Below are 8,804 nucleotides of genomic sequence, written 5' to 3'. Positions count from 1 at the left end.
GATTGTGCTGGTCGTTTTCCATTCCTAGCCCCTGCTCCCTTCTCTGCCTTTCTTTATTCTTCTCTCTGTCTTTATAGATAGCATCTCCAGGATTCCTCGCCTTTGGCTTCCTTGGGATTCAGTTAGTGGGTGGCACTAAGAGGAGACAGGGCGAGAAGAGAGAAAAGTAGGGATATCTCCTCCCCACTCTCTCCCTGCTTTGGGGCAGTGGCTGCATGCCCCTCCCCACCTTCAGCCCAGCCCCCTTTCTTGGTGGTCCCCCCTCCACTGTTCTAGCTCTTATTACTGGATTCTAGTCCAAGATTATTTCCTCCCTCGGTCCTTTAGCTCTAGGAATGGTAACAGCTTCCCACTATTGCTCTTTTTTCGGTGCCTCAACATCCTTCGTTTACTCCTTTAACCTGGCCTGCCCATCTGTAAGTAGTCTTTTTATTAAAGTCTCTTCATTTGAACCATCCTGGAGAAACCCCTTTCCTTTTGGGATCCTGACAGACACAGGGTAAAAGAATATAAGCTTCTGAAATGCATTCTTGGTAGATATTGCCAAATTGCATTGCAGAAAGATTATATCCATTTGCGCTCCCATTAGTAGAGTATGAAAGCCTGAAGAGATGAGCTCTTTAAGTTGCAGTAGATTTTTGAAGGCATTCAGTCTCCTGTTTGTTATCTGGTGCCTGATGTCACTCAGAGGCAAAGCATTCTGCCATAGGCCACTGAAAGAAAAGTCATGCACGCAAAGGTGAAAATATGGGGATAAACATTTGTCTATTATTTACAAACTTGAGATTCCCAGGGAAGGAAGAGACCCTGGATTTTATTGTGAAAACGACTTCTTTGACACCAATGAATAAGGAAGAACACACCTGCCTGGGCACACAGTATGGTGTGGTTTGGGGGTGTCAGCTCACCTGCAGATGACGGCTAAATTCTAGCCCAGGAAACCAATGGGGATGCAGTGCTGCAGCCTGTAGGTCTTAGTATCCACTTTGTGGAAGAATTCCTACTTCATCTAATTAGTTCTGGCCTTTTTAGGAGAGCAGTTTGCAGGTACATGGCTTATGAGAAAGAGAATCCACAAAGACATCTTCCATTACTTCCTCTCAAATGAGAAGCAACTACACTATGGATATTTTATACCATGCTTGCTAGCATGGGTCTGAGATTTTAGCCAAGTGAGCTGGATGTTTATACTATAGCTGACTCCTGACACAGGTGGAAACATTGTGCTTTTCCATTTTCTTGCAAAGTAATGAGACACCTAGTGGGCACAACATGAAAATGTCCTTATGGGAGATGGTGAGTTCAGTCAATACCCAGGTAAATGATATCCAATAAGTGCCTTACTGCTTAAATCTACAAAAATATTCTTATTAGAGAAATACCCAGAGCCAGGAATCAGACCAACTGTTCATGCATATTGGATAATCAAGATGCATTATTACCATATATTTTTCTAGCACTCAATAGTTATCAAAGTCCTTTAAACACAGTTTTTTCCCATGACGCTCAGCATAATGGTTTCCCCTACTAGGTTATTAGCTCCCCGAGGGCAGGGGTCATATGGGTTTCTTTCCAGAACCAGCTCACTGTCTAATATGTAGAAAAGAGGTGCTCAGTAAAAGTTTGATGAACTGAAGTCATCTGAACAACTGCTGCAAGCAGTGGGATAGTTTGATTTTTTTCTGAGGAAACAAAAGGTCAATGAGTCAAGATAATTGCCTTCTAGCTAAATAAGTAGAAGAGCCAATCATGAACCACACCCTATAATCCTTCACTTTGCCCATGCCCATAGTATGTAGGAAAGCCCCCTTGCTCTCATAAATGCCCACTGGCCTTCCCCTCTCGTATGAGTTAGCAGCATTTGTCTTTATTTCATTGCTAGGGACCCTTAATGGAAGGTCATAGTGTGTAAATCAGGGATGGTCAATCCGTACCCCAAGTGAGAAGCCAGCAGGAGGCCTTCCTCAGAGGATTTTCCATGTTAGATTACCTGGTATTGAACTCCATTTTCATCTCATCCTGGGGCTTATGCATTTCCATCCTCATAGATCCCATGTTTGATCAACTACCTGGAATGTAGATGGAGTAATTTGACACAAGCAAATCCCAAGGTTTCCCTGGTTGGGCTTTGTCTTTGGAAAGCACCTTACTGAAAAGTCCTCATCACACATCATATAAAAGGGTAACAAATCCTGTGAGATTATCTAGGTCAGTGTTTCTAAAACCCGGGTTCATGGACCGTTGGAGTTTCCACCGATGAATTATCGGGGTCTAGAAGTTATCTGTGAATATTTTCAATTTTAGATGTCCTTCTATGACCATTCGAAGTTAACATAAGTGCTCTCTGGACCGTCTGGCTAGCCACCTCCATAAGTGAATCTGGACACAAGGATTCACTGTCCCACACAAAGTATTTATCTTGGTACCCAGTAGTCAACTAAATATATAAATTTATTGAGATATAATTGCCATACCATAAAATTCATCCTTTTAAACTGTGCAATTCACTGGTTTTTAGTATATTCACAGATTGTACAATGACCATCACTATATAATTCCAGAATATTTTCATTACCCCCCCCCAAAAAAGTCCCCATCCCTATTAGCAGTCATTACCTATTTCCCTCTCCCCCCAGCCCCTGGCAATTACTAATTTACTTTCTATCTCTTTGGATTTGTGTCTTCTGGACATTGCATATAAATGGAATCATATAATATGTGGCCTCTTGCATCTCCATTCTTCCATTTAGCACGTTGTCAAGATTCATCTGTTGTGGCATATATCAGCACTTCATTCCTTTTCGGGGCAGAACATTTTTTCATTGTATCCCATTGTTTATCCATTCATCAGGTGATGGACATTTGGTTTTGTTCCCACTTTCTAGCCATTATGAATAATGCTGCTATGAGAAACTTTTAATTCTAAGTTACAAAAATTCAGGTCTGTTAAGTCTTCAGATACATTGTTGGGGTCTGTGACTCTCAAATTTGAGAAGTACTGACCCAGGCTGACTCCATTGTTGACTAAAGAAAGAAATTGATCAGGTGACATTGACAGAGTTAATGAAAGCTTCTGTGACTAGCTTCATAGTGCAAGCTTGCTGTCTTTTTTATCTGTAAGAAGTAGACATCTTTGTTGAGGGCCGTCCTAAGGTTCTCTCACGGCGAGAGCCACCATTAGTTAAGTGTGGCTAACATTTAACTAATAACACTGGTGTATGTTGATCCAACCCAGATGCTGGGCAGCTTTTAATTCTCCCAACTCCTGGACTGAATACTGGAAATATTTCCTCAGGCTAAAAGCCAGCAAAAAGAATCACCTGGCCAAACATCCCCATCCAGCCTGCTTTTCTTAGTGTGGCCTCCCAGGGGAGCTCTCTAGACAAACAAAGCTTGTTGACCCAGTTTGAAGGCCTGGGAAATTACCATGTGAGTCACTGGGACAACAGAGCAAAGTGCCAGGCCCCTGAGAAATTCTAAGCACAGGCTTCCAGTGTCATTTGTGTCCCAATAGGGGAGGACCAGGAATCTCAGGGAGGCCTGCCACTTTTCACCGAGTGGCTTCCAAGCTCCTTGGCCCTGTGTGTGGTACCACAGAGGCTGAATCCTGTTTTCCTCACAGCAGGCTTTGCCAACAGCAGTTCACAGGGTGACAGCTCAGTTGTAGGAAACCAAAACAACCCTGGATACTTAGAAGAAGTACTTAGAAGAAGACATGTAGTGTTGTTTGGAGCAAGGCCACTGGTTCTTTCTGTGAAGGAAGTGCTGAAGCAGCTACAAAAGTTTCAAATTAAAGACCAAGAGTTCAGAGGCAGTATTTTCATATAATGCTCATAGGAGTGAGGCCAGGCTTGCAAAAGAGTACCTCCAAATTACTTAAGGAGTGTTTTATAATGTTCTGAAGATTCTACTTCCTAAATTATGTGAAGAGCTGGAGAAACATGGGCAGAAAAGCTGTGCAGGTCAAACTTGTGACATTTAGATGGTGTGGAAAGTTGGCGGCCTTGATGGGTGTGATGTCAGAATGAATGCCAAAAGTTGTATGGGTCCTCACAGAATTCTTATGGGCATATAGGACTCCTGGGGAAGGGAAAGTACCAGAGTGGGGGCTTCTAAATATCCAGCATGAGGACAAAGGAGGAGGTATTCATAGGACTAGGTGAGGAGAGGGTCTTTTTCTTTTTTTTCTCATTTCTTTTTCTTCTCCTTTTCTTCTTTAAAGCAACACCTGATTCCACCACTTATTCTAGAATGTTCGTCATCAGGAGGATGTCGTTTTAACACATAATCCGATCCAGGATTATAAATTCATGCCTGGTGGGTGTTTGAAGAGAGCGACTCCGAAATTCCTCCCACTGTGGGAATGGCACATGAAGTCTCTCTCCTTCGTGGATTTGCAGGATCAACTTGGGCCCGGAAGAGGTAGAAGACAATTTGATCACTGAGTTTTTAGCGTCTTTAGCCTTACTACTCTCATCCCGTCACTTCACTTCTTGCTTTGTCCCTTTATCTTTTCTGCTTCTGTCTACTTCTGACAGATCTGGCAAAAATACAGCAGACTTGGAGAACCAGGCTGTTCACTTCGCACCCTGGTGCTGTTGCTTCTGAGCTGCCACCTCCTGGGCTCGGGCAGAGTGTCGGCATCAGTCTTTGTCAGCACAATCCCGGTGTCTGCCCTGTGGGCTGGGTGCCCTGCAGAGCCAGTGGGCCAGCTCTAGGCATACCCTGCGGGTACTCAGGTGGAACGCTCAAGGGGGATTAGAGAGAATATTCAGAATTAGACAATAAAGATGAAAGAGGAGCAGAATCAGGTAAAAGTATTTCATTTGTCTAGCAGTATCTTCCTGATGCATGACAGTAAGATGTCAGCAGCACTGCCCATTAGAACTTTCTATGATGATGGAAATGTTCTACATCTGCGCCATCCAATACGGTAACGACACATGGCTGTCGAGCAGTTGAAAGGTGGCTAGTGAGAAATTGAAATTTTTATTTCATTTCATTTTGACTGACTTAAATTTAAATAGCCACATGTGACTAGTGACTGCTATACGGGAGACACTAGCATTTTTAAAAATAGCAGAGAGAAGTAGATTAGGCATTGGTGTTTGAGTCCTAGGTTTTAATCCCACCTCCTCTGTGTTACTAGTTTGTAACCCAAGGAAAAATATTTAAGCTCTCTGTACCTCTTTTTACACCTGTAAGATGAGGCCAATAATGTCTACCTTATGGTGTTGTTATGATAGATAAGGTGGATGGGGCCTTGGGTAGAAGGAAGGAATCATTGACTGGTATACTCAATCAACAAAACAGGCCACAAGTATCTGGGAGAGGGGAGGTTGTGTAACCTTTTCACAAACCAGAGACCCCTAGATTACCAACTGTGTTGCCAAATTGTGGCAGTGGCATAAGAGCTCACATTCACAGCTCCTTTCACTTTTTTGATGTTTTCATTGGGATCTTACACTTTTATTCTGAACAGCAGGTAAGGCAAAGACTATTCAGTTTTGCAGATGAGAAAACAGAGAGAGAGAGAGAGAGAGAAAGAAAGAAAGAAAGAAAGAAAGAAAGAAAGAAAGAAAGAAAGAAAGAAAGAAAGAGAAGAAAGAAAGAAAGAAAGAAAGAAAGAAAGAAAGAAAGAAAGAAAGAAAGAAAGAAAGAGAAAGGAAGGAAGGAAGAAAGAAGAAGGAAGGTAGGAAGGAAGGAAGGAAGGAAGAAAGAAAGAAAGAAAGAAAGAAAGAAAGAAAGAAAGAAAGAAAGAAAGAAAAGAAAGGAAGAAAGAAAGAAAAAGTAAACCTAGTTGCCCCAAAATGTTACACTAAAGGACCTAATACTGGAGACAACAGTCTCCCCATGGGTCAGAGGCCAATGCTCACTCTGTCCCAGGCTGCAGGAAAGTCCTCAAACCTGCCTTTGGTACAAAGAAACCTCTTCTCAATTCTGTCCCCTTCCCCTCTCTAGTCAGCCAGCGATGTGATATCTGTCCTGGCATTCACAAAAATGGGTAACCAAACTCTGCTCTTTGAAGCGCAGCAACTGTAATCTTTGCCAAGTGACGATGAAGAAATGCTTTTGTCCTGCTATCTCATTGTTTCTCTGACCAAGGCTGTCAATGCTTGCTTACTCAGACACTGAGAGCATTTCAGCAATTCTGGGTCTCAATCTAAACTTTGCACATCCATTTGCCTATATCTTCATGCCTATAATTATTTAATTGCTTTCTTTTAATTCCTGCAAATAAGAGTTCTGCCATCTGAGAAAAGATCAGGAAAGACAGAACCATAGAACTAAAACTCAGGAAAAGAAGAACCATTTCCCATCTTGTCATGCACAACCACACCCCCCTGTTGACAGAGGCATGCCAGTTTAAAACTAAAAAAAAAAAACAAAAACAAAGAAAAAAACTTTACAGCTTTATTGAGGCATAATTCATGTACCATAAATTTAAGGTGTACCTATTTAAGGTGTACAATTTGATGAGTGTAAACATGTGTATATGCCCATGAAGCCATCATAGTCAAGAAAATGAACATTTCTATTACGGACAGCTTATCCATTTTAGGGTGGAACAGGGTAAGTGTGCCCAGATCAAAACTATATGGTAAAAGCAGTACCACCCTCTTAAAAATAGTGGTGCTGGCCCCTGAAAGGCCGTCTTTATTTCAGTCACTATCTTCATTGGAGAGGCAGCTCTTCATTTGATCTCCACGTGGCTTTTCCTGTTTCCCCACAGTTAATAACATTCATCATTCTGTGTAAGGCCAGCTCCTTTCCTGGTGCTCTGGTTTTCATTCCCTTCCTCTTTTCCAGACACTCCCATTATGAGCATCCCCTTTCTCTGCTGAATCATCTACTTCTTATCTGCAAGCTCCTTTTCCAATCTTAAAACAAACAAAAAAATCAAATCCCTTTTCCTGCCTCCCCATTTCTCCCTTCAGTCACTTACTGCTCTATCTCCTGCCTTCTCAGCATGGCCAAACTTTCAGAAACAGTTATCCAAACTCACTCTCTCCACTTCCTCTCTTCTCTCTCTCTCTTAAAACCACCCCCCTCGGGCGCCTGGGTGGCTCAGATGGTTAAGCGTCTGCCTTCGGCTCAGGTCATGATCCCGGGGTCCTGGGATCGAGTCCCGCATCGGGCTCCCTGCTCCACGGGGAGCCTGCTTCTCCCTCTGCCTCTCTCTCTCTCTGTCTCTCATGAATAAATAAATAAAATCTTAAAAAAAAAAAAACAAACCCCACCCCCCTCTCCACCACACATATGCTGTTCTTGACCAGGTCACACTCACTACCTCCCTGTTGCTGTATCCAGTAAACCCCTCTCAGTCCTTACCGTACTCTGACACCGCTGACCGCACTAGCCTTTACAAAATAGCCTGGCTGTTTGTTTTCTTGGTTGTTGTTTATTGTTTTTTTGTTTGTTTGTTTTTGTTTTTTTACAAAAGTGATGCTCTTCTTAAAATAGAAGCGGTAGGAAGCTCCTTCTAGGCTCACGCTGTTTCTCTGCTGCACACAGCCACCTGTGCAGGGGCCCGAAACACGAAGTAGCCTCAGAACTCCCAGAAAGTAGTCACTGTACCCTTCTAATTGGGGAAAATTCCTTACTTGCCCTATTGAAGAAGGCAAGAAATTTTTATAAGCCAAAAAACCCCACACAAACAAATAAACAAATAGAGAAGGGCCTGCACTCACTAACTTTTCAACCCTAGTCCTAACAGTTGCTTTAAATACCCAGACACCCTACTCTCCTATGTACTATTAACTTTTAAAATAGTCATTGTTTTGTGGCGCCTGGGTGGCGCGGTCAGTCGATTAGGCATCAGACTCCTGATTTCAGCTTGGGTCAGCAGCCCCACGGGCTCCATGCTCAGCGGGGAGTTTACTCTCTCCCTCTGCCTCTCCCCCCTGTTCTCTCTCTCTCTCTCTCTCCAAAATAAATAAATAAATCTTTAATAAATAAATAAATTCTTGCCCTAGAGGTGACTTGGTGGCTGGGTCTACATGACAAGTCCCTGTTGATCTCTCCAGGATGGAAGCCTGTCTGGGGCATGGCTTTCCTGAGAGCAATCTGTTGTTTTCCCCTTCCTAAAACTTACTGAGAATGATAGGAATGAAGCATAAAGGCATCTGGGGTCTTGTGAGGTTGAGCCCGTGGCTTTAAGGGCTTACAGGTTTTTAGATGCATACACAAAAATGGGAGTTCTCGTGACCAATGTTTTTACCCAAGATAAAGTACAAAGCAGGCAATAAAAATCATCCCCAAATCCCACCACCCCACACAACAGCCATAATAATTCCTTAGACATCTCTAAAGTTTCACATACATGGGGTCATAACTCACATATTATTCTGTAATTGCTATTTTCACTCAGAATTTACAGTGGATAGATTTCCAAGTCAAAAACTACAGACTAACGCCATGGTTATTAATGCTTGCCAACCATTCAGGATATTTATAAACCATGATTTACTCAACCAGTCTTCTATTGTTGGGCATTTAGTTTGTTTGCATTTTTTGAGGACCAAAGTACACAATGGTAAACATCCTGTGCTCAGCTTTTTGCTTTTGTGCAATTTTCTCCTCAGGCTAATTTCTAGTAGTGGACCAGCTCAGTACAATGGTGTGTACATTTTACATTTTGATACAATAAGGCTAAATTCCTTCCAGAAATGTTATACCAATTTATTTTCTCACCAACACTGGATTTAAGGACATCTTTGTCCCACTGTCACCAACATTGGGTTTTATCAATTTCTGGTTTTAGATGTGGCTTTTGTATACTGATTTTTTTTGATCAGTTTGAG

The sequence above is a fragment of the Mirounga angustirostris genome, unplaced genomic scaffold (assembly GCF_029215605.1).
Source record: "Mirounga angustirostris isolate CCGP_5_RB_7025 unplaced genomic scaffold, mMirAng1.0.hap1 SCAF_9, whole genome shotgun sequence".
Classification (NCBI taxonomy): domain Eukaryota; kingdom Metazoa; phylum Chordata; class Mammalia; order Carnivora; family Phocidae; genus Mirounga; species Mirounga angustirostris.
Note: the sequence above shows the minus strand (reverse complement) of the source record.